We start from the raw sequence: 23,600 nt of genomic DNA on the forward strand, positions 1-23,600 counted from the left end.
GTTCAATTCTTTCATTCAATTGCACTGGACCCCAAGACCAGACCAGACATCTCAAACCCCACACCCAAGGCCAATTTCAGCTGATGCTGATCCTGAGTCTGGAGTGACCTCTTGGGATGTGAGCTCAGGTTGCAGATGCTTCCCTGTGAGCTGCTTCCCTACCTGAAAGGTCTCCTTGTAACCCAAACACCTTCCTATTCTACCCCAGCTTTACAATGTAGGGGTCATGTCTGTCTTGTTCACAGCTCCATCCCTAGTGCATGACATACCATTCAGCACGTTGTAGGTGAGTATTTGTTAAATGAAAGTGTGTTTCCTGGGCTTCAGCTACCTTGACTAATTCAGTCTCCCTCCTCACTTCCTCTGTAGTTATTAACAACTGTTGCAAAAGTGTCTTGCCTGACCTGTTTTTTTTTTGTTGTTGTTTTTGGGTTTTTGTTTGTTTGTTTGTTTGTTTTTGAGGGGGGGGTGTTGTTTTGTTTTATTTCTGAAACCTGGCTTCAAAAATTTGTTAGAAATCTGATTTGGATTCTAGCTCTGCCATGAACTTGAAGATGACAGGGATCATGTCACCTACATTTTGAACCTCATTTTTCTCATTGATGAAGTATGAAAGTCCTAATAGAGATCACATAGGGGGTTGTTAAAAAGACTGTGTTCTGAATGTACTGCAGTGTTTTATAATGTATAAAGGACAAACAAATGTTACATGTTGGGGAACAGGACATTTAATCCCCACTTGTTTCATTCCAGGTAGAGGTTCTTCCATTAGGGAAGCTCCCTAGGCCTCTGTCTCCATACTCTGACTGTTCTGATGGGTGAGTTTGGGAGAAGGAGTAGAGCCTGTGTGGTTCCGTCCTTTCCTCTTTCCTCCTTTGTCTCTAGCCAGACTGCCTATCAGAAGCATCAATTTTTGGCTCCTCCTCTTAGTGTGTCTCACAGAAGCAGGCCTGATTTCCAGAGCCATCTGAGGCTGAGTGGATTACCAGTGTAAAGAGTAGAGTGGTGTAAATCGACTAGTTCAACCTGATTAAAATTCAGCCTAGTCTTTATTGGTAATAATGATAATGTTTTTTATATGTCTTCATCTGTCTAATTCCTGAACCTCTCTCTCATTTGTCTCTGAATTCAGGTGTAATAAAGGGATATTTTTAGTTGAGTCTCCTCGACCCCGACATTTATCATTTTCAATTGTTATTATTAAAAGTCATCCTGGAATCCTTTGAATTCTGAATTTCTGAGACTGGTGCTATGTAGTTCCCACTCCTGGGCAAGAGGACTTGAGTAAACCTTTCTAGAAACTGAAGACCAAGAGTGAACAACAAGGTACGGTGGGGAGGGGCCTGGTTTGGCCTAACTCTCTGTTCTCTCTTCTCCCATGTACAAAGTCATCTCCTTGCTGTCATCTGTGTCTACCTATATCTCAGGCCCAACCACTGTCTCATCTCTCACTCCTCCTTTCTTCTGTTCTCACCACCCCCCAGGCCTTGAATCTAATCTTCTCTTTAAATCTTCCCCCGAAGAACCTTCCCTTTCTCTTGGCAACTGGTGGGTGATTGACTTTCTGGGTAAAGTGAGCAGTGCTGATGTGTATGAAGGGAGCTTTGGAGAAATAAATTGTGTAGAGGATGAGTGAAGGCTTGAGGAAGAAATGCTGTCTCTGGCAAAAGACACAGGAACCCTGGAGGATGTGCCACCCCTCTGTGAGTGATGGACCTTTTCATTCTGAGTTACTGCCACATGCCAGATAATCACTTTGAATAGTTCAATATGGCTGCAGTAGGAGCCGGCAGGAGCTCACGGCAGACATTTTAATAATCGCGAGGTTCAATTTTGACATGGGGTGCTTGCTGGCATATAGATGCCAGGAGACAATTCTTTTGACCTGTGTGCCAGAAATCCCCAAGATTAGTAAAATCAATCATGTCTTAAGCATGTTTGAAACCTGTCAACCGAGAGCGCCATGTCTGCAGGAGTTCCCCTTAGGTCCCCAGACCTGGTAACTGCTGTGTGTGTAAAAAGCTAGTTGGATACTAGATTTACAAGACACATGCTAGATTTACTTTGCTATTGAAAAGACATATTCAGAGGTAGGGCAGTATGGTAGCAAGATTACTCAACTGGGAGTCAGAAGACTGGTTTGAAATCTAGATTAGCACTGACCAGCTGGTTGAACCAAAGTAAGTCACCAGACTTCACTGAGCCTAGATTCCCCCATCTATTAAATGAAGAAAAGTTAAACATGCTTTTTCTAATCCATAGTGGAGTTGTGGGGATCAAAAGAGAAAATACATTTGAAATGACTTTAGAAGATGTGAACCATTTTTTTAGACATAAGACACTATTGGTCTTTGTGACAATTTCTTACCTCCCCTTCCTCATTCTCCTCTGTCCCTTCAGCTGTCACTTCTTAGGGCCTTGCTGCCACCTGCCCAAATTCCTCCCAGGGATCCTTATAGAGGAATTCTCTATAGTCTTGCTCATATCCTCTGTGCCCAAATTCAAACATTTCTATTCTATTTCCCTAGGAGCAGTGGAGTCTCCAGTCATCCAGTGTAAGGATTGGTTCACTTTATGGCAGTAATGACATAATTGTTACCCTTGGGGCATGTGCTACTTCATAGTATATACTATTTTGAAGGAATGGATCTCTAAGTGTGGCAATTTCAGGCAGGGGGCCTAAGTTCATTGCTCCTCAAGCCCTCCGAGCCTGCAGGTTAGGTTAGATGGGAGGGAACAGAAAGATGAAGAATCCACAAAGTTCACCTCTCCTGGAGCCCATCTCCTAGCACATGCCCACTATGAGGAGCCAAAGGAGCTGCCATGTACAATAAGCATTTGGGTCCAGGAGCATAGTCTTAGAGCAACCCTCTAAATATTGCATTCAGGTTTGGTGTGTCTTTGAACTTCCTGGTGTTTCCTTATACCTTGAATGTCGAAATGAAGGCTCAGAGCACAGTGTTGAAGCCCAACCTGCGGCTGCTCTTACATGCCCTGAGCGGAAGTGCCAACAATGAAAAACTAGTCAAATCCTAGATTTAACTGGTGCATCATTCATACTTTAGTAAGTGTTATGGATCGATCGGAACAGACAGGCTCTGGGGAATCTCAGCCTGAACAAGAAGGAATGGATTGGAATGCAAGAAAATACCTCTAACCCAGGAAGGATCCCATATTTTATTAATATCTTTATTCATTGATTGGTTGAATCATTCATTCCCTCACTGAAATGCAGTGTGGTTTTCTATGTTCTATGCACATTCTATCTGGGGTGAGGAGGAGGATGAGCTATTTAAAGTGAGCCTGAAAAGAAAGGAAACGTCTTGGTAAAGAAAGATATGGAGGGGTAATTGTGCATATATTGTAGCTACAGGAACACTACTAGTAAAGGCTAAGGAAATAGATGAAGCAGTAAGTTAGTTGTTAAATAGTGCAATACAGGGAAGAATGAGCGATGAGGCCAAAACTAGGCCGTCAGAATTCAGAGAACCTGATATAGCATACAAGGAATCTAGACATTTTGCTGCAGGCAGTGGGGACCCACATGGGTTTTTAAATCAAAGACATGACATGATAATACTTGTGGCATTAGAAAGCCAACCTTAACATTGGCATTAAGGAAGTGATAAGGGAAGTAATGGTAAGGATAAATACAGGGAGAACAGTTAAAATACAAAGAGGTAACACAGGACCAAGGTGGGTAATGACAGTAGGAGTGAAAAAGATAGGATGGAATCAAAAGATGTTCTGTAGGTGGAATTACCATAACTAATCTGGCAACCACATGGGGTTTAAGAGAAAAAAGGATGACTTAGATAACTAAAGATAGTGGTGAGGAAATGTACAGAGAGCAGGAGCAGGTGATGAGGAAGGTTTAAGATAGGCTCTGTTTTGGCCATCTTGAGCTTGATGTTTAATCCCCTGAGACATTTAAGGGAAGCCACCAAAGTAGGCAGTCATATAGACAAATCCAGAGCCCAAGGTGGACAGCCAGGATTCAGGACTGGTGGCTGCATCTCCACACAGGCACTGTGTGATGATGTTGGAGTCTCTTGCTAACCATTAGAAGCTCCATGGCATGGAGAAAAAGTTGAGGAAAGAAGGGCTGATTCTTCAGTCTTCTTTCTCCTCCTTTCTCTATTTGGCTTATTTCTTCTGCTCTGCAGTGTCTCCTTATTCTGATCAGCCATGCCCATGACCACCCCAACCCATCTATCTTCCCATCTTGGTGGAGTAAAAGAAAGGGAGGGGCTGCTACAGCATCCAGGAGGTGAGTAGAAGCCCTAAGGCAAGGGGAGAAGAAATAAAAAGGATGACCCTCTACCGAAAACTATTTGTTGCTGGATATGGATAACCCTATAAATTAGTACATATTTCCAAATACTTACATCATGGTACTACATAGAATTAGGTGCACTAGATCTTGTTTTTGTTGCTGTTGTTGTTGTTTCTTGTTCTACCCAGTTCAACACTTGTCTGTTCCTCCTGCCAATCATGTGGTTCCTACTCCTGGGTCCAGAGCCTGACATGTCCCTGTCTATGTCTGCACTTCACTAATGACATTTCTCTCATGGAAACACCCTTCCTCCTTCATCCCTCATTAAATAAGTCTTACCTTTTTTTGGAGTCCAGCACAATTCCCAACTTTTGCAGGTCACCTTATCCAATTATCCCAGTCCTCTCAATCTGTCACCCTCTTCACTGAGTGGATAGCATATACATTTGAGGGATTAATTATAGATCTTTTGTATTGTTTATTAATGATTTCAATAAATTGCAATCTCCTTGGGGGAGAGGATAGTCCTGACTAAATTTAAGGCTGGAAGAGCTGGTTCTTGCTCCTGAGGGTTCACAGTTGTCCACTTCCTTTGCACCACCAGGCCTTCTGTTGTGTTGATCTATGTAATTGGTAGAAAGAAGAATGACAGATCCTAGAAAGTTCAAGATGTTTTCATTAGGAAAGGCAAAATGCTATGAGAGAGAGAGAGAGAGAGAGAGGGAGAGATTGAGAAAGGAAATAAATAACTCTGGAAAAGTTGGAAAGGGGGATAAGAGAAACCAGAATAGCCTCAGTAATTTGGTCACAGGTTTTGAGAACTGGGGAAGCGTATGTGGGGGGTAGCTGCTGTCCTGTGGTGAGAAGGATTGGGTTAGAAAATGGGTGGAGGTCAGTTTGTCATAAAATGCAAAGCATTTGGGACATCTTAAACTATTTAAACTGTTCCTCTTCGGTTGTTTTTATAAAGGGAATCAGTTGTATTCCTATTACAATAATAACATATAAAATAAATTCCACGTGACTTTGTATCAAGAATATTTTAAAGTCTTATTGTCATTGAAAACTGAATATTCCCTGAAAAGTTTTAGAAAAACATATCAATAAAATTTTTAATGAACATGGATTATGTGTCTCGCTTATGCTAGGTACGATGGCCAATTAAAAAATTAATAAAATATTATTAGTTAAAAATCAGGGACATTTAAAAATACACAAAGTTACAAGAAAGAAGGTAACAATAATCCACAATGCCACTACCTAAACATAATGTTTTAGTTATTTAGTTAAACATAATGTTTTAGTTATTTGCTTTAAAAATTACTTGTTCTGTAAAAAATGATTTAAATTTTTAAATAATACAGAGAAGTACAAAAATGACAGTAAAAAAATCATTGCCAAATCATACCACTCAGAAACAGTCATCAGTATAACTAGGTGAAGCTCATTCTGGCCATCTTTCCCTGCAAATATATAGATAGAAGGCGAAGGACAAGAGGTGGGGTATACTTTCGGGAAATAGAGTAACATAATACAGACTATTTTAAAATAGATTTAATTAATTTAATTTTACTTGAATTTAACAGAAGAAAAATAACTTGATGTTAAATTGTAAGAATCCCTGAACTTCCAATAATTGTGTTGTCACCACAGGGGAGAGAATTTCCTAAAAGATTCCTTTAAGTTTAAAAAGAGAGATTTAAAAATATTAAGAGATGAGAGTTCCGATTTTTAAGTGACATTTGCTCATTTAATCTGTCTCTTTTATAAAATTTAATTTAGCGTTTTTTTTTTTTTTGGCTTTTATATTCACAATGGTTATCTAGGCTACTTTTCTATGAAAGTAATTTGGTTTTCAGAGGTGTGTTTTGTGTTCCCTGCGTTTCGAATGTACTTATTGGTTACAGGTGTTATTTTGGCCCCCAGTTTGTTTCTTTTCCTTAGGGGCTTCAATCTCACTTTCTATGTCATTTTGCTGTTTTATTTTCTTATCCACAAATTCTCTTTTTGCTGACAATTTCTTATTAAGTTATTCTCTAACAGGGGTTGGTAAACTTTTCTGTAAATGGCCAAATAGTAAATATTTTAGGCTTTGTGGGCCGTAGTTTTAACTACTCAACTCTGCTGTTATAGTGTGAACGCAGCCTTGGAGAACACATCAATGAATGAGTGTGGATGTGTTCCAATAAAACTTTATTTACTAAAAAGGGTGGTGGGCCTGTTATGTGTCTTTCCCTTGTTGGTGTCTGCTAATAATTTTTGTTGGGGGAGAATATTTTACTTTTGAAAAATCATAGTGTTGGATAGTAGGAGAGGTAAATTCTTAGGTGCAGTTTCTAGTGATCATTTTAATCTAAATATATTTAATCTAAAATATTTTTAATTTCCTTTGGGATATCATTCTTGTGGTTTTTCTGGATATGACATGATGCTGAGACTGGCCACAGGGCAGATCAGCCTTACCTGAGTGCTCTGTTGATAGGAAAACTTATGCCCAGAGAAGTCAAGAAACTAGCTCAAAGACACATGGAAGACTAGTTGAACAGATGGTACATGAACACGAATCTTTAAAAAAATGTTTTTATTGAGGTGAAGTACACAAAAATAAAATTAAGCATTTTAAAGTCAACAATTCAGTGAAATTTAGTACATTCACAATGTTGTGCAACCACCACAACAAAATATTCTAAAATATTCTCATTCCCCCAAAAGGAAGCTACATACACATCAAGCATTCACTCCTCATTCTCCTCTTCCTCCAGCCCCTGGCAGCCAGCCATCTGTTTTCTGTTCCTATGGATTATCTAGTCTAGATATTTCATATAAATGGAATCATACAGCACATAACCTTTTGTGTCTGGTTTCTTTTACTTAGCACGATGTTTTTGATGTTTATCCGCATCGTAGCATGTATCAGTACTTCATTCTTTTTTATGGCTGAAAAATATCTCACTGTATGTTTATTTTATTTTTTTTAAAGATTTTATTTATTTATTTGACAGAGATAGAGACAGCCAGCGAGAGAGGGAACACAAGCAGGGGGAGTGGGAGAGGAAGAAGCAGGCTCATAGCGGAGGAGCCCGATGTGGGGCTCGATCCCATAACGCCAGGATCACGCCCTGAGCCGAAGGCAGACGCCCAACCGCTGTGCCACCCAGGCGCCCCTCACTGTATGTTTATAGCACAGTATCCATGCATCTGTCGATGGACATTTGGGCTGTTTCTGCCTTTTAGCTATTGTGAATAGTGCTGCTATGAACATGCGTGTAGATGTATTTATTCAAGTCCATATTTTTCAATTCTTTTATATCTTTTTGTGGAATTGTTGAATCACATAATTTTTTGTTTAACTTCTTGAAGAACTGCCAAACTGTTCTCTAGTGGCCCCTCTTTTACATCCTACCAACATATGAAGATTCCAATGCTTGTTAACACTTGTTATGTGCCATTATTTTTGCCAACACATACTGTTGACTTTCAGTGTTTTTATCTTAGGAGGTCACAGAACTTGTCTTAAATTTTTCACTTGTTTGATTTTTGTAAGTATAGTACCTAGCGTAATTCAGGGTACATAATCTGTATCATTAAATACCTTATGGATGTATTTTGTTCTAAAATTCTGAATTTCCAGCCAGTGTTCAATGATCTCGATGACAGCAAACTTTCAAAATATTGTTTCAACAAAGTTAATTGTAACTTATTTTAAATTTTAAGAAATATAATAGATATAACAGCTGAATCCCTTTATAATCCTCATTCTAGGAGGATAAAGAAGACCTGAGTGCCCATCTGCTAGGGTGGCTGTGGAGGTGTTTACTTCATTGGGTAGGATATTGGACAAGAATGGTTGCTAAAGCCCTTTCCAAATACATTTTTAAAATTAGAATTTGAATATTTACAGAGGAATTTCTGAGAGTGTACGAAACACTGAGAATGTTGTAATGCATAATTTAAAAAATGGATTTTTGCTATTTTGCCACATTAGAGGAGAATGGGAGCCAATGTTTAAAAATCTAACCAAGATGAAATGATACAAGTCAAAATGCTGCTGATCACTGCTCTATAGAGAGTAGGAAGGAAGAGGGTAAGGGACCCTCTCAGCCTGACTCCCCAGACCTGTAGAGCTTTCCAGAGCATCCCCTGGCTTTGGCTGCAGTTAGCTGGCCTATCTCCTTGGAATGTGCAATCTCATAAATCTGCCAGCAAAACTGGCCTGGCACCTGTTGCCCAAGCCTGACATTCCCCCCAGCAAGGAGAGGCATAAATCCCTTTGCATCTGGGCCTTCAGCTCTGCTGCACTTGGACCAATCCTGAAAGTCACCCTTGGCTCTTTGAAGGGAAATATCTTTTCTCCATGACCTTCTCTGTCTCTGATAGACAGACTCACCCCATGCTGCCAGTAAGGGCATTTTAGAATGGAACCTTCTTCTTGAAGGTTGACATTACCCAGGAAATGTACCCTCTTCTCCATGAAGGGCATGACCAGAGAAAAGCCCCTATGTAAAATGGGGCAGGCACCTACCTCTCCTGATGAACAGTGCTGCAAATTAAGTAGGCCCTTTGTAGTATATACATATGGAATGAGGTTTATTTATGAGTGGGAAGAAACCTATAAAGAAGAGTTATTAAGTCCAGGAGGAACTAATTTATGTCATAGTAAAATTCAGACTATAGTTCAGCCCGAGGAATGACAGTCTCTGACAGGTGTCCATGAATAAATTCCCCTTCCTCTAAAGCATTCTCTTCTCTTTGCTAGCCACTGGCTAAATTCTTCAGCTGGCTTGAGGAATTTTTCCTTCCTGCCCTTCTCTTCATTTTCCTCCCCTTCATGAACTTTATTGCTCCAAGAGATGAAAGGAAGGAGGGTCACACCACCAGCCAGCTTTGAGAAAGCCTTGGATTTTCATTGCCCTTTGCAGATTTTCAGAGCCTGGAAACTGAGCTGTTGTCCTTCAGGCTGCTGGATACTGGCTAGGAGATCTGGGGAACCAGAGTAGGTGTCAGCACAGATACCTAGTTTCTGTCAATAAACACATGGGATCACAGCATCCCCCAAGGTTGGAGGCCATGGAGTCCTGCCTTTTAAGACTCTGTGGGTAGGAACTATTTAACAAGATCCTGTCTTCCAGTGGCCATTGCCTCTAAGAAGCTCAGCATACTCAGATCTTGGGCCAAGAGCTGTGCACCTGAGGGTGCAGCAATGACTGTCTGTCTCATCTGTAGACGCAGGTGACAAGGACTCCTCTGGACTCCAGATCTCATCTGCATTCAGGTGGGACAAAATGTCCTTCCGGCATCCACTGCAGCAGTTTGTGTCTGCATGTATAATTGCTCAGAAAGCACAGACTGGCTTCTATTAAATGAGGTTGGAATACTGAATGCATAAATAAGGCTAGGAGTCATCTATATTCTATATTTCTTTCTTTCTTTCTTTCTTTCTTTCTTTCTTTCTTTCTTTCTTTCTTTCTTTCTTTCTTTCTGCTATCATCTATCTACCTACCTACCTATATTTATACCAATATCTGTCTTTGTCTAACTCTGTATTTGTTTATTAACATACATAGAAATAGAATCCATGACCAAAGTCTCATTACAAAACCTGATGAAATGGAAACTTTATTATGAACTGCATTCTTTCCTTTCTTTAAACAACTTCATATAAAATCGTTCATGGATAAAAGCAGGGATGAATATCATACATATAGACACCTCTTAAGGAACTTCAGCTTAATGTGACATCAGCCATATAAAGTCTTCCATCAGCATTGGTCAAGTATAGAATTAAAAGCACTTTCCCCATTATCCACTTGTGCCTCCAAGGCTTTTGTGGGCAAGGGTAAGAATTGGCCTCCATGACACTGAGTTTCTGATCTCAGTGCCCTTACTCATCAGTCAAATAATCAAGGCCATCTTTCATTTCTATCCTGCTTTCTGAGGTATGGGAAGAAAAGTGCTGATCCCAAAACCTTGCCCTGGCCACAGCAGGGCACCTCCTTAAGATTCAGTCATTCTGCAGTCTCCTCTTCTCAATTCCAGGGAGCTTGTAAATCCCTGAGAATTCTGTTAATGGTATCACCCAGAGCTGGTGAAAGAGGAGTCTTATTCTATTCTCAGCTATAAGCTTAGCACTGGAGCAGAAAATGCTTATGGTTTCAGTGTGAGAAGTTCTTCCCTAGGGATCAGGCAAGGGAGGACCAGATCCCCTGCATAAAACACAATGGACAAAGACTCAGAATTCCAAGTAAAAAATGAAATTTCAAGTGTATGTAGCTACTTGGTATCCTCTTTCTCATATATGAAGTGAAGTGATACCAAAAAAAACCCCTCTTCTGATCTCATAAGAACATCCTAGATGTGTCTTTGCCTTTCTAAATCTTACTCATATTTAATGGGTCAACTTCAGTGATCCATCTCTCATAAAGTCCCGATCCCCCAGGCAAAACCGAGCTTTTCTATTCTCAAGCATGTATCTCACTCATTAACTGTTCTCGAACATATCACATGTATTTTGTGTTTTTCTCTTAAAGTTCCATGTGTTTACACCTTAATTCCCTAGCAAAGTTGAGAGCAGATCCCTTGTCATATATGCATATCTTGGAGTCTCTTAGGGATCCTTCCTCAGTGCTGGGGATGGAATGAATGAGAACTCTAGAAACACATGTTGATGGGTGTTGATTCTGTTACTATTCTCAGATTTTTAGATGTCTGAAATTTATCAGCTAGGACCCATCACTCTACAAAGGCCCTGATACTCTGTGGTATGACTGTTTCTTGCCCAGAAGCCATCATGGAGGATGGCAGGTAGCACTCATGTGTTTGTCCTGAGACAGACTCAGAACAGCAAAGGTCCATTTTTTTTTCTCACATCAGAGTCCTGTGCAAGTGGATTATCTCTTCTTGGCAGTTATCAAGCAGTGACTCAATGCACACAAAGCTGAGAAAGTTCACCTTCCTGTGCATTTTCCTGTGTACCCAACGAATGGAAGCCATGTGGAAAGCCTATAGCATTGTCTCTGTGGTGGTTCCTGAATCAGGCTCTTGATCTAGTGATATCAGAGAGGCCAGAGAGCCTGAAGTGCAGTGAGTGAGAGTCACCAGGAACTAGGCCATGGAGGGCTTGGGATTGGTTCTAAGAGGTTGAAAGCCAAGGGAAGATTTTGACCAGAGGAGCGACATGATCCAAGACTTTGAAAAGGATTCAGGTCCCATTTTGCTTGTGTCCTTTGCCTTGTCTGGCTCTGACTGCTCACACAGGACAACAGTCCCTTCACCACACAGCCCCTGCTCTCACATTCTTCTGACTCTGCAGGGGTCTATCAGGGACAAAAGTGATACTTGGTAGATAAGGTTAGTCCCAGAGAGACCATGACTCTAATTTGATGAGCTTCTATCTCATTTTTGCTTTTGTTTTTTTGTTTTTGTTTTTATTTTGCATTTTTGGGGTCAGCATTTACCCACTTCCATCAAAGGTGCAGTGTCCTTGGACTGTTTTGGATGACTTCCTATAGGAAAGGTAGGTTTGATACATTCATTCTACTGTGTTAGCAGAGACAACTCATAAAACCTACTAGGTAGGTGGAGGGAGGATGGGGTGTTTGGATTTAATGGAGGAAGGCTGCAGAAGGCAGAGAGGAACACAAAGAAATTTATCTCAGAAGAAGGAACTCCAAACACCAGCAGCAGTATGGGCTTTATTTCTGCTCGAGGCACACTATGAGGGTGTCTGAGAACGTGCACAGGAGCTCCTCAGCTCTGGGAAGGGGGACTGTGTGCAGACTTCCCCACCAGCCCCAACAGCAGTGCTCCTGCACCCAATGCCACCATTCCTCACACCTGTCACTTGATAACCCAGTGGCCTGGCAATCTCTCCCCTTCAGCACTGGCAGGAACAACATTCTTTAGAGGTGAAAGTACAGTTTAATTTCTAGGTTCACCCAGGCGTGGACTGGGCTGCATAGGAGGCCGATAATGAAATATTGGTGGTGCATATTTGATAATGTGCTGAGCGTGTCTGGCACACAGCTTGGGCCAAATGAATGCATTCCTGTGGAGGTCTGTGCCCCTGTCTGCCCAGAGCAGAGGTGGGGCTGGGCGGTGTGTGGGGACTCAGAAAAGCCAGGACTTTGCTTTTTTGTGTTCTTCATATCCATTGACAGCTTCACCTCTAAGCAAGGGACCTGTACTCCCTCACCTGTCCCCTCCCCTGAGCAAATGCCCAGGGAGGGGAAGGAGAGAAGAGAAGAGAAAAAAAGCACTACTTCCCTGACTTGCTCATCTCTAAACTGAGATCCTACAGAGAATGGTATTTCTCTCACTGTGGTTTCCCAGTGACAATGGGGTCAAAGAAAGCATTTTTCAAAAAGAGCTTCTTTTCTCAATTTATGGCTGAGCATCCAGTAGCAAGCAGCAAAATGAAATAGGTCTCTGTTATCTCTCCCCCAAAAAGAGACAGCCCATACAAGGGAAGGAGATAATTCCCGTCTGGCTTTTATATGCCTCATAAAACGCATTGTGCAGGCATGTAAAATATATGGGACTGAGCAGTCATATGAGGTGGGGAAAGGTACAGCTCCTGGCTTCTCATGCTTTTTGGGCTGGAGGACAGCAGAGCACAGAGCTTTCTTTTTCCTCTTTTTTTCCTGAAAATAGGGACAACAACTAAGAAGTCATTCAAATGTAGCCTCTATATTGACCTTCAATGGCAGATGGCAACACAGAGGTGAAAGTAATAATAATGATGATGATTAATAGAAATAATGATATTATAAAGCCTGCCCTTTTCGCTTTGCCATCTGTGACTCAAATTTCAGCCTGCTGGGATGCAGCTTACAACTCGTTGACATCTTGGGTGGTGGGGTAATCAGCCTTTCCCTTAGAGTCCTTCAGGGTTCAGTCAGTCCAACCTTATGTCTGCTCATGGTATTTAGCTCAAGTCACATATGACAGTTTGTATATGCACATTCTAGTCCCAGCCCCCTCCTGGGAACTTACAGGGGTACTCTTGTTGGAGGGTGACCTCATGAACATATACTCCAGACCCATAAGCCATGTTCCAGGAAGGAGACTTTGGGGGCATGCTATAGATGCCTGGCCTCATGTTAGATACCCTTTCTTTAGAATGTCTCCCTCATGTCTGTTCTCAGCTGTTTGGTCAAAGGATATTAAAGAAACTTAAATGGTGACACACACCAAATTATTCCTGAGAATTAGCAGAGAAGCAGCTAATGGAATGAAAGTTGGAGGAGGAAGAGCATCTGTTCTCAGAAGACAAGACAAATTGGATTTGGAACTGGAATATAGTCAATTTCTAAAGTTAAAGCTCAGAGATGAGGACATATGGGTTCCTGGGGCACTGGAATAGCGGAGATGGGTGAGATAAAGGATGAATATTCCTGTTTCCTTCTCTTTCTGCTTCTTTCCTTCCTTTTAGCTTTCTTCTATTCTTTCCACAGCTATCAGATAAATTCATATGCACACAACACTATGTGGAGGTTTCAGGGCAGCATAGTCAGAATATCCTAGGAATCAATGTTCATTAATTCTCTAGACTAGTGACTCCCAAAAGTAGGGCCCTTTTAACAGTACAGATTTGCAGTCCCTACCCCAAGCCAACAGAATCAGAATATCAAAGGGGCAGAGTCTAGTACTTTGTGCCTTTTAAATTTGCGCAGGGATTCTCATGGGAAGCCAGATAGGAACCACTGATCTTCTCTACTCTGTGTTCCCAGGAAAGAATCAACTGGCCCAACCTGATATAACAAAAGGGCACAGGATTTGAGGTCAGGCATTGCTTGGCTGTACTAGAGCACTGTAATTTCCTGGTGTGGACCTTCCTAAACCTCAGGTTCTTCGCCTCTTAAATGGAGATTACAATAGCACCCAATTTGCAGAGTTGGGGTGCTACCTAATGTGGTAATGTAGGCAAACATGCTTCCTGAACTATAAAGGGTTGTACAGTGGGACCCCTTTCCTCACCTTCTCAAAGTCTTTTTCCATGTTCTTTCCTTCAGCTTGGAGGAGCTGTCCTTCCTCCTCTGCTCCATCTGTTATACTCCTACCATGGAGCTGGGTGGGTGGAGCCCCGCTTCCCCTTTATTCTCAGCATCTCCACCAACCCTTTCCCTGTCTACACACATGGTTAGACCACTTCATCCTTAAAATCTCTTTCCTCAGAACCACTGTTCTCCTAAAACACCATTTTACTTCACTCTTCATTCACCATCAGACTTTTGAAAATATAGGATATCTTCTCAGTTACCATTTTCTTTCTAGCACTGACCCTACTCCTTAGTGATTGAAACATGATGTGTACACCCTGCATTACTCCATGAAAACGGCTCTCCAAAAGATAACCAATGGCCACCAACCATTGGCCAACCAATAGCTCCTCTTCAACCCCCATGCTGTATTAAGCAGCGTTGTTCTCTCTTGGTGGCATTCAATGCAATGTGTTGGCTGCATCACCTTTTGCCACCTATGATTTCAAACATCACCTCTCTATAGATGTTCTCAGGTCTATTCTATCTTGAGCACTAGTTCTTCATTAATAACTGCTCACTATGCATACCTATTCCTAAATATAAACAACAACAAGAACAACAACAACAATAAATCATCATGCCCAGCTGAACCCATCACACTCTTTTCCTCCTTGTGTGTATCAGTTAGGATGGTTTTGGCTGCAGATAATATGAGGCTGAACTAAAAATAGCTTAGAAAACAATGACATTTTGTTATCTTATACACTGATAAGTGTGTGGACAAGGTAGTTCTAGGTTTGGTTGATTTAGTGGTATCAAGAGGCCAGGTTCTTCCCATTTGTGCATTTTTTTAATTCTCAGGGTATGGGCTTGGTTTTTTGGACCAGTCCCCTTTGGGTCCCAAGATAACCACAACAGTTCCAGATGATGTGTGAATATGCAATATCAAAATGCAGGAAAAGGGACTGTTTCTCTTAGAACATCTCTTTTAAAAAGCCGTAAAAATCCATTCCAGTGGGCCTCAGGAGAATTCATGTCTTGTTGGATAGGATCATATTATGTGCCCTGTCCAAACCACTCATTGGCAAGGGGAATGTGAAATTGATTCCCCCAGCCTTGCCTAAATCACATGGTAGCTCAATAATGTTAGTGAAGAAGAAATGGAGAAGAGGGATGACTGTTGGATTGTCAACCAATAGGGCTGCCATAATTATCACACCCTTAAACAACAACTCCTAATTATCCATCTCACTACTGGCATTCCGTACAACCCCAGTCCAGCCCATGTCTGTCTGCCATATTCTCCCTCTCTATTCCAACTACACCAAACTACTTTCATTTCCAAGTCTCAACATACAGTATTAATGCCTCTAAGCCTCTTGTAATGCTATTCTCTAAGTCTGGAGTTTGGTACTTTTTTTTTGGTTATCTGCTGACATTTTATTGGAGATTTGATCTGTGTAGTGGGGGGCAAGCATGATAGCTGATTCATCCTCCTTTGCATCTCCACTGTACTCTGAACATCCTTCTAGCGTAGCTCCATTGCACTTTTTACAGCTCTTCTTGTGCATTGTCTTCTGTCTTTGATTTTGTTTTTTTGAGGGCAGGGAAACTGTTAACTTCTTTTTTTTGAAGGTTTGTTTATTTATTTATTTATTTATTTATTTATTTATTTATTTATTTGAAGGGGTAGGGACAGAGGGAGAGAGGGACAGAATCTCAAGCAGACTCCACACAGAGCACAAAGCCTGACTCAGGGCTCGATCTCATGACCCTGACATCCTGACCCAAGCCAAAACCAAGAGTTGGAAGCCCAACTGATTACACCACCCAGGCTCCCTGAAACTGCTAGCTTCTATATGCCCAGTACTTAGCACAGTGTCAGCACATTACAGATTTCAATAAGTTGGATAAGAGAATGAGCACAGTGTTTAATATAGACAGCTATACCTGGTTAGGCAATGCCTCCCCTACTGCAGTCAGTCTTCCCCCTCATTCCCAACATGTACACAAAAATCTCCACTGATGCTTCAAGTGCCATTCAGATCAGTGGGTCCAGGGAAGAAGCCCAGTTTTTCCAAAGCCTGCCTCAGGAACAAGATACTATTTGGGAGGAAGCTTATAAATGAGAGTTAGGCCAGAAGATGGCCCAACAAAAGTATTTTTCCCCCGATAAAGGTCACATGCACTGATATTCTCTGAGTTCAGAATCCTTGAGAAAACCCTACCAATTTCTATAGTCGTAAGCCATGGAATATTCTAGCAATAGGGAACTTAGGAGAATAAGTGGGCTTCTTTTTCTAAACAGCATTAATGATACAGTTTTGGTACTCAAGATGAGGTGCTGCCTTGATGTGAGGTTGGATCCTACCCAGGTTTCTGGGAAAGGTGCTGCCAGGGGGCTGAGTCCCTAACAGGAATGTGGGCATTTGTACTCCCGGCAAGAACACACTGGAATGTGAGGCAGCCATGGAGGTCACTCAGTAGCCCAGCAAGCACCCTGGGGCTTGGCCCACCTTTATGTATTCACCCAGTGTGGTCAGAGTTCCTGCAGGGCAGGCTAAAGGCACCCGAGAGGCTCCCCCTCTGCCTTTATGTGGCTATCTTCGGTTTGCACACTGTCCCCAGGCCGGCCAGCCATGGCTGCTGTGACAGGGCTGTTTGTACTAATAAAGCACACAGCAAAAGCCATTACAGCATATATAGAAAGGAGCAGTTGGGACCACTTTTCCTTTAAAGTTAGTTGTGCCTGTGGTGAGCCCTGGAGGGTTTACAGCACACACTGCCTCCCCCAGCTCCTCTAGTGCCTTGTGCCTGGTTAATGTGGTTTGGAAAATCTGAGAACCAGTCAGGCTAGAACAACGCAAAGTCTACAGGCAGGAAATTTTGTCTTTACACGCCCTTCCCACACCTGCCATTCCTGTACTCTCTCCTGGAATGCTGTCTCTCTTAGCCCTCCCATCGCCCCGCACAGTGTTCTAGGAAAGGACCTGATCTTTGTCATTTACACCTGAGCATGAGTTTAAGCCCCTTATTACATCTCCTAGGAACACTTGCCAATTAAATCTGCTACTACTTGTAGAATGAAAGACGTTTTTCCCTGTTAAAGTTTCAAGCGTCAGTGAGTAGACCTGCTGTACAAGCACACACATATCTACAACATTTAAGCTCCGATATTTTACAGCCTTCGATCCGCACAACAACCCACATGAGACAGAGGAGAGATTCTTAGCATCTTCATTTTACGGAAGAAGAAGTAGCTTTGTGACTTCGAGTGGGTATGACACCACTGGAAAGAGACTCCCCCGTGGCCATGGGGTGGCAAATGTCCGCAGAGCTCTATCCTGATGCCAGGATCTTCTAGCTGACAAATCCTCACAGGACCTTAGCCCCCTCTGTGTCAGGCTGTGGCATCTAGAGTACCAGGCATCATGTCTCCTGTTGTACCAGGATGCCCACGTGTCTGGGATGCTAAAAAAGATACTAGGAAGGGGCGCCTGGTGGCTCAGTTTGTTAAGCGTCTGCCTTCAGCTGGGGTCATGATGTCGGGCTCCTGGGACTGAGCCCTACATCTGGCTCCCTGCTCAGCAGGGAGTCTGATTCTCCCTCTCCCTCTGCCCCTTCCCCTGCTCCTGCTCTCTCTTTTGTGCTCTCTCTTCCTTTGTTAAATAAATAAAATCTTTTAAAAATTGATTTATATTAATAAATAAAAGATACCAGGAATACTACTAGTTGCTGTTGTCAGACAATTTCAAAGGATTTCCCTCTAAACCAGCAATCTCTTGCCAACCTTTTAGGGCAAGGGAGTTTTTCTTGCCCCTCTATATCCTTTAGTTTCTCAACATCAAAATTTGACATCCCCACTTGCTCCCAGTTTTAGAAGACCCCTTTCCATCTTTGTTCTCTTTGTGTGGCCTCCTCAGAGACTAGGAGACTCGGAGACTGGGAGAGGGCGCTGTGGACTGGGGCATCTCTCATCATCATTGGGCATGAGTAATTTGTGTTTTCAAATTGCCAGAGACGAACTGGGGAAGGCAAAGAAAAAGTCCTTTTGGAGGCAGAGACGACTGGAGAAATATTGTGCTCTGTGAAATAGATAAGCAGAAGAGCTGTTTATTCCCTTGGTGGCGTGAGGCCCGGCTTTGAGGCAGATAAATCTTTGCTGGTAATACAGTACTTAAACCAGAACTGACACCTTTTTATATCAACTGCAGAGAATTGCTTTTGTGAGGCTCTGAGACAAAGGCTATTGCTGCTCTTTCTTGCATATCAATTCCTGGGCAGCCTGTTGCTTGTTGCAGGCCTGCCCTTTAGGCAGCTGTCCCTGGTCTCAATGTGGCATCAAGGTCTGAGAAAGACAGGGGAGGAAGAATGGCCCCAAAATGTAAGGGGCAACTTGTGGAAGCAGGGGAGCACTGGATAGACTTGGGGTGTTTGGCTGTTTCGAGGCTACTCTGTTCTGTTCCTTCCCACCCCAGATTCCTATGCAGGAGATGCGGGAACCAGCCGGCAGGGCACAGCAGATGGGGAAGAGCAGTCACTGTACACACAGCCTTTGCCAGGCACAGGGGCCCAGAGGCAAAAGGGCTCAAATTACTTTTAACTTTGTTTTTTAATAGACCTCTAAAATGTACTTGCTGCAGATAAATGGGATAATACTGATAAACAAAATGAAGAAATATTTATGATATTTCTCCATATATTTCATTGTCTGTCTTTCCAAGGGTAAATATATATATATATATATATACATATGAATATAAATATATATGAACATAAAAATACAAAAGATATATATGAATATATATAAAGACTTCCAAGGGTAAATATATATATGAGAATATATATGTATGAATATATATATGAATATGTCTATCTTTCCAAGGGTAAATATATATATATGAATATATATACATATATGTAATGTATCATACATTTACATATTTTTATAAAAATAAAACCACACTGAATTTAAGAAACAAAACAGATGAACATAAGGGAAGGGAAGGAAAAATAAAATAAGATAAACACAGAGAAGGAGGCAAACCATAAAGACTCTTAGCTATAGGGAACAAACTAGTTGCTGGAGAGGAGGTGGGTGGGGGGATGGGGTAATTGTGTAATGGGCATTAAGGAGAGCACGTGATATAATGAGCACTGGGTGTTATATGCAACTGATAAATCACTAAATTTCTACTTCTGAAACTAATACTACACTATATGTTAACTAAATTAAATTTAAATAAAAAATGTTAAAAACCATACTGGTATGGACTGAATATTTGTGCCTCCCTCCCCCATTCATATGTTGCAAGTCTGCCAATGTGACTATATTTGGAGATGGGCCTTTATGGAGGTAATTAGGTTAAAAAGGTCATAAGAGCAGGCACTGATGGAATAGGAATTATGATCTTGTAAGAAGGGACATGTGAGAGCTCCCTCTTACTCTGACAATGACAAGGCAAGAAGGCCACCAGGACCACCATCTACAAGTCGGGAAGACAGGTCTTGCCAAGGACCAAAAAAGCTGGCACCTTCATCTGGGACTTCCAGCCTCCAGAACTGTGAGAAAAATCAATGCCTGTTGTTTAAGTCGGTCTGTAATATTCTGTTGTGGCAGCCAAGGTGACTAACACATGCACACCTACCCAGGGTTTTGCTACTCCTGCCCCCACTTTCAGCTACGGTGTATCATGCACATCTTTCCAGCACCCACGCTCCTGTGGTGTCATGGGAGGGACTGCCTCTTGCACTCAGGAATCTGTGCTCGGATTACCTTTCTCTTTCTCTTCCTCTGCTTGCTAAAGGCCTTCTTTCATCTTGCCCTCCCACCTAATTCGATTTCCCACTGGAGGTAGCATGCAGGTGTGGTTTGGACATAGCCAATTATTAGTTATGTGGCTTTGCCAAGTTAATCTCCCCCAAACTCAGCTTCTCTGCCTATAGAACAGGCTAATACTTTGACATCCTATGAATAAGGGAGGACTAAACAGGAAAATATTTATCAGCATGGTGGCTGGTAAATTGTAGACTGAGCTCCTTCAATTCAAACAAGTGTAGGCTTCTGTCCTGCAGAATATCCTCTCCACACTCGTGTTTTTGTGTCCTGTGGCCCAGCACTCTGAGCCTCCCCTGGGGTTCCTGGCTGGCCGAACCTCTGGTCTGGTCCATTTCTCCTTCGCACCCAGTGCTGGGTTTCTGTGCATGCTTTTTTGATCTCTCAATCTTGTTTCCTCCTAGCTTCTGCTGCTCTCTCCACTCCAAGGCCATCTAACAGAGAGAGGCTGTACCCTTACGGGTTTTTTTCAGTTCCCTAAACAGATTCACAGGCTTTAGGGTAGCTGAGAATTGGTAGTGTCACACGCTGGGGAAGGCAGTTTGCTCTCAGAATCCTGGGTCTGGGCTTGGCTAGACCAGGATACTTCCCTGAAAGATCTTCTCAGCTATCATCCTGGGAATTGTTGTTACTCTTTCTCAGCCTAGCTCATGGCACACTATCCCACTCCTTCAAAGCACTAGCTCCCTCCTGGCCCAACACATCACTTGTGGCACAGAACCTGTGGCTGTGTGCACTTGGCTGAGCTGGAAACCCACGTCCCCTGCCAATCTATAGCTTCCTTCCCAAGCAGCTGCCACCACACAATGGAATTAACATAAAACACAACTCGGCAGAGGCACATTTAATTTACGGTGATTATACTATCTATTATACAACACAGTTTTAAGTACTACAAGCTCCCTGGAGAACAGGGGGGAAAAACACATGTACAAAGAACCCAACCCTCTCCAAAATCACATAATGACAGAAGAATCTCAGTAACAAAATACAATTCATGGCATAATAAATAGTGTATTTTAAAGTACTTAACATTTCTCAATTCTTTATTTCATTCCCATCAGGAACTCAGTTTATTTCTAGTGGAGAAAAAAAAGTATATCAACAATTTAAAATTCTGAGAGACAATTAGAGCTGAATGTGGGTTCTTATAGGAGAATGTTCCAGGGTGAATACTGGGTGGGTTTCTGACTGGATGGAACAACCGTGCTCTGCTGATTCACTTCTTCCAGTGTGGGGTCAGGCACCACATCCCTGGCCTGGGAGAGCTCTGAGCCTTCCATGCAAGGGATCCACAGGGATGACACAAAGAGCAGGAACTCTGGTATCTTCCAGTCCTGATTACACTATTTTGTAGCCATGTAACCATTCTGATCCTCAGTTATCTCATCTGTAGAATAGGGATAACAACAGCCCCTTAGATTTGTTATGAAATTTTGATGAGATTTCATAAATTAGTTGAGTGCCAACAATTCCTGATTCCCTTCTTGCTACCTTTCTGCTTTCCACTCCCTTCCCTTCTGGAGTAAATGAAAAGACAAGACTTTTTCCAAAGGAATGGATCATGACAAATGGGCTGTCAAGTAGCTCTGGGGAGATGTTGGAGACACGAGGATCCTAAGCAACTTTCAAACAACCCCTGAGCCTTGAAGGTGTACATCAGCCTGGAGGTGTGTGCAGGTATGAACCCTGTGTGGAAGCAGGACTGGACTAGTGGGCTCTGGGATGAAACAGTCCCATCTCCACCCCTCAAGCCACCACAGTCTCAGGAGTGGTGTGTGTGTAAGCAGTGCAGTGTGATGGTTCTGAATTGAAAAGGGAGTAGGGTGCAGTGAAGGCACCAATAAAGGAGTAACCGGCGCTCTGGCTTCCCAGAGGTGGGATTACATACACTATGAAAAGGAGTTACAGATAGCCATGCATGAGCACCCTGTGCCTGGCCCATAATTGTATGGAATGATAATTGCTCCAATTCTCAAGGGAAGGAGGAGGAATCTCAACCTGCCCTTACAGCTTGCTTAGCAAACATTATTGCTAAGATGACTTGTATGTAACTCAATGCAACACTTATGACCTGGGTCCCTGTGCCAACACCAGGCCAGACATAGAGTCAATCCAAAGATGAGCAAGACTCTGTCATCCTGCTTTGTAGAGTGCACATTTCAGGTGTACACAGGAGACTAAAACCCTGCAGACTGAAGTGTGTGCCTTTCAAGAACTAAAACAAACTGAGACATGGGCATTCAAAAATGCAAAGTATAGTGCCTGTTGATATGGAGGGAGGGAATTTCAGCTAATGGGATAGGTTACATTTGGGATTGCTACAGACAGTGTTGTGTCTAGCCATCATCCTCATGTTATATTTTACACTGTTTTTTTAGGGCCATGCCTTTTTGGGAGTGGGTGTGATATAACCTTCATATGATTAGCTACTTAAGCCATAATCATTCTCTTCTATCTGAAATGAGAGAAGCAGATATCGTTTGGCTCACACATATTTACTACACACTTAATATGTGCCAAGTGGCCTTTGAAGAGCTGAGCTCTGTGGGGAATATAAAATAATAACCAATGTGAATAATATTTAACAGTGTACAAAACACCTTATCACATATTTTTTGATCCTCACAACAAACCTGTCCATCAAGCAAAATATAGATATAAATATGAACATAATTTTATATGTTATTTTAATCTTCATCTTACAGGGAGAATCCCAAGACACAGAAACATTATGTGTCTTGCTCAAGGTCACATAGCTAATACGTGGTAATGTCAGGAAGCCAAGTCTTTGGATTCTCAATCCAGTGCCCTTTTTATAGTTGCTTTCTGCCTCTTACAAATGTATGCTAGCAGAGGTATGGTGTTTGAAGATTATTGCTGAAATATCTAGGCTTGTATGTAATATGAATTCCAAAAATCTTACTGACCCTTGGGTTGCATATATAAATGAAAGGGGAAATAAATCATTCTTCTTGCTAGGAAAGCTCCAAACTCCAAACGTTTATTCATCTTAATGAAGTGCCAACATGGTCACATAGATTAACCCTTGTATTGGCCATACTTCACCCCTCTGTCTCTCTGTTCTTTCTGTTCCTCTGGTACAACCCTTTACATAAAAGTGAAAATTAGTTCCTTCACTCTGACTTTTTCTATTTGATCCTTTCTGCCCTGCCAATTGCTGCCCTCTGACTCCTTATGAAAGTCTTCTCAAGTCCTCAGGGCATACCTGGGTTACAGGTCCAAAGGTGGGACCAGATTATAATCCACATTTTCTCTGTTATTGTTGTAGACTGGAATAGATTGCATTTAAAATTATGCCATTTGGCTTTGCATAGTGACAACTACACTTGTCTAGATTTTCTTTCCAAGTAAAGAGCAAAGGGGGAAACTATCATTTAGCTTACCTGCATTTGTCACAAAAAAACTTCAACCTATTAGAGTTTAGAACTCAGCTCTTGGCTTTGGCCATCCAGGCAATGCTGAAATTTGGGCCTGTGGTCTCTGG

The sequence above is a fragment of the Ursus maritimus genome, unplaced genomic scaffold (genome assembly GCF_017311325.1).
Source record: "Ursus maritimus isolate PB19 unplaced genomic scaffold, ASM1731132v1 scaffold_11, whole genome shotgun sequence".
In the NCBI taxonomy this organism is placed as follows: Eukaryota; Metazoa; Chordata; class Mammalia; order Carnivora; family Ursidae; genus Ursus; species Ursus maritimus.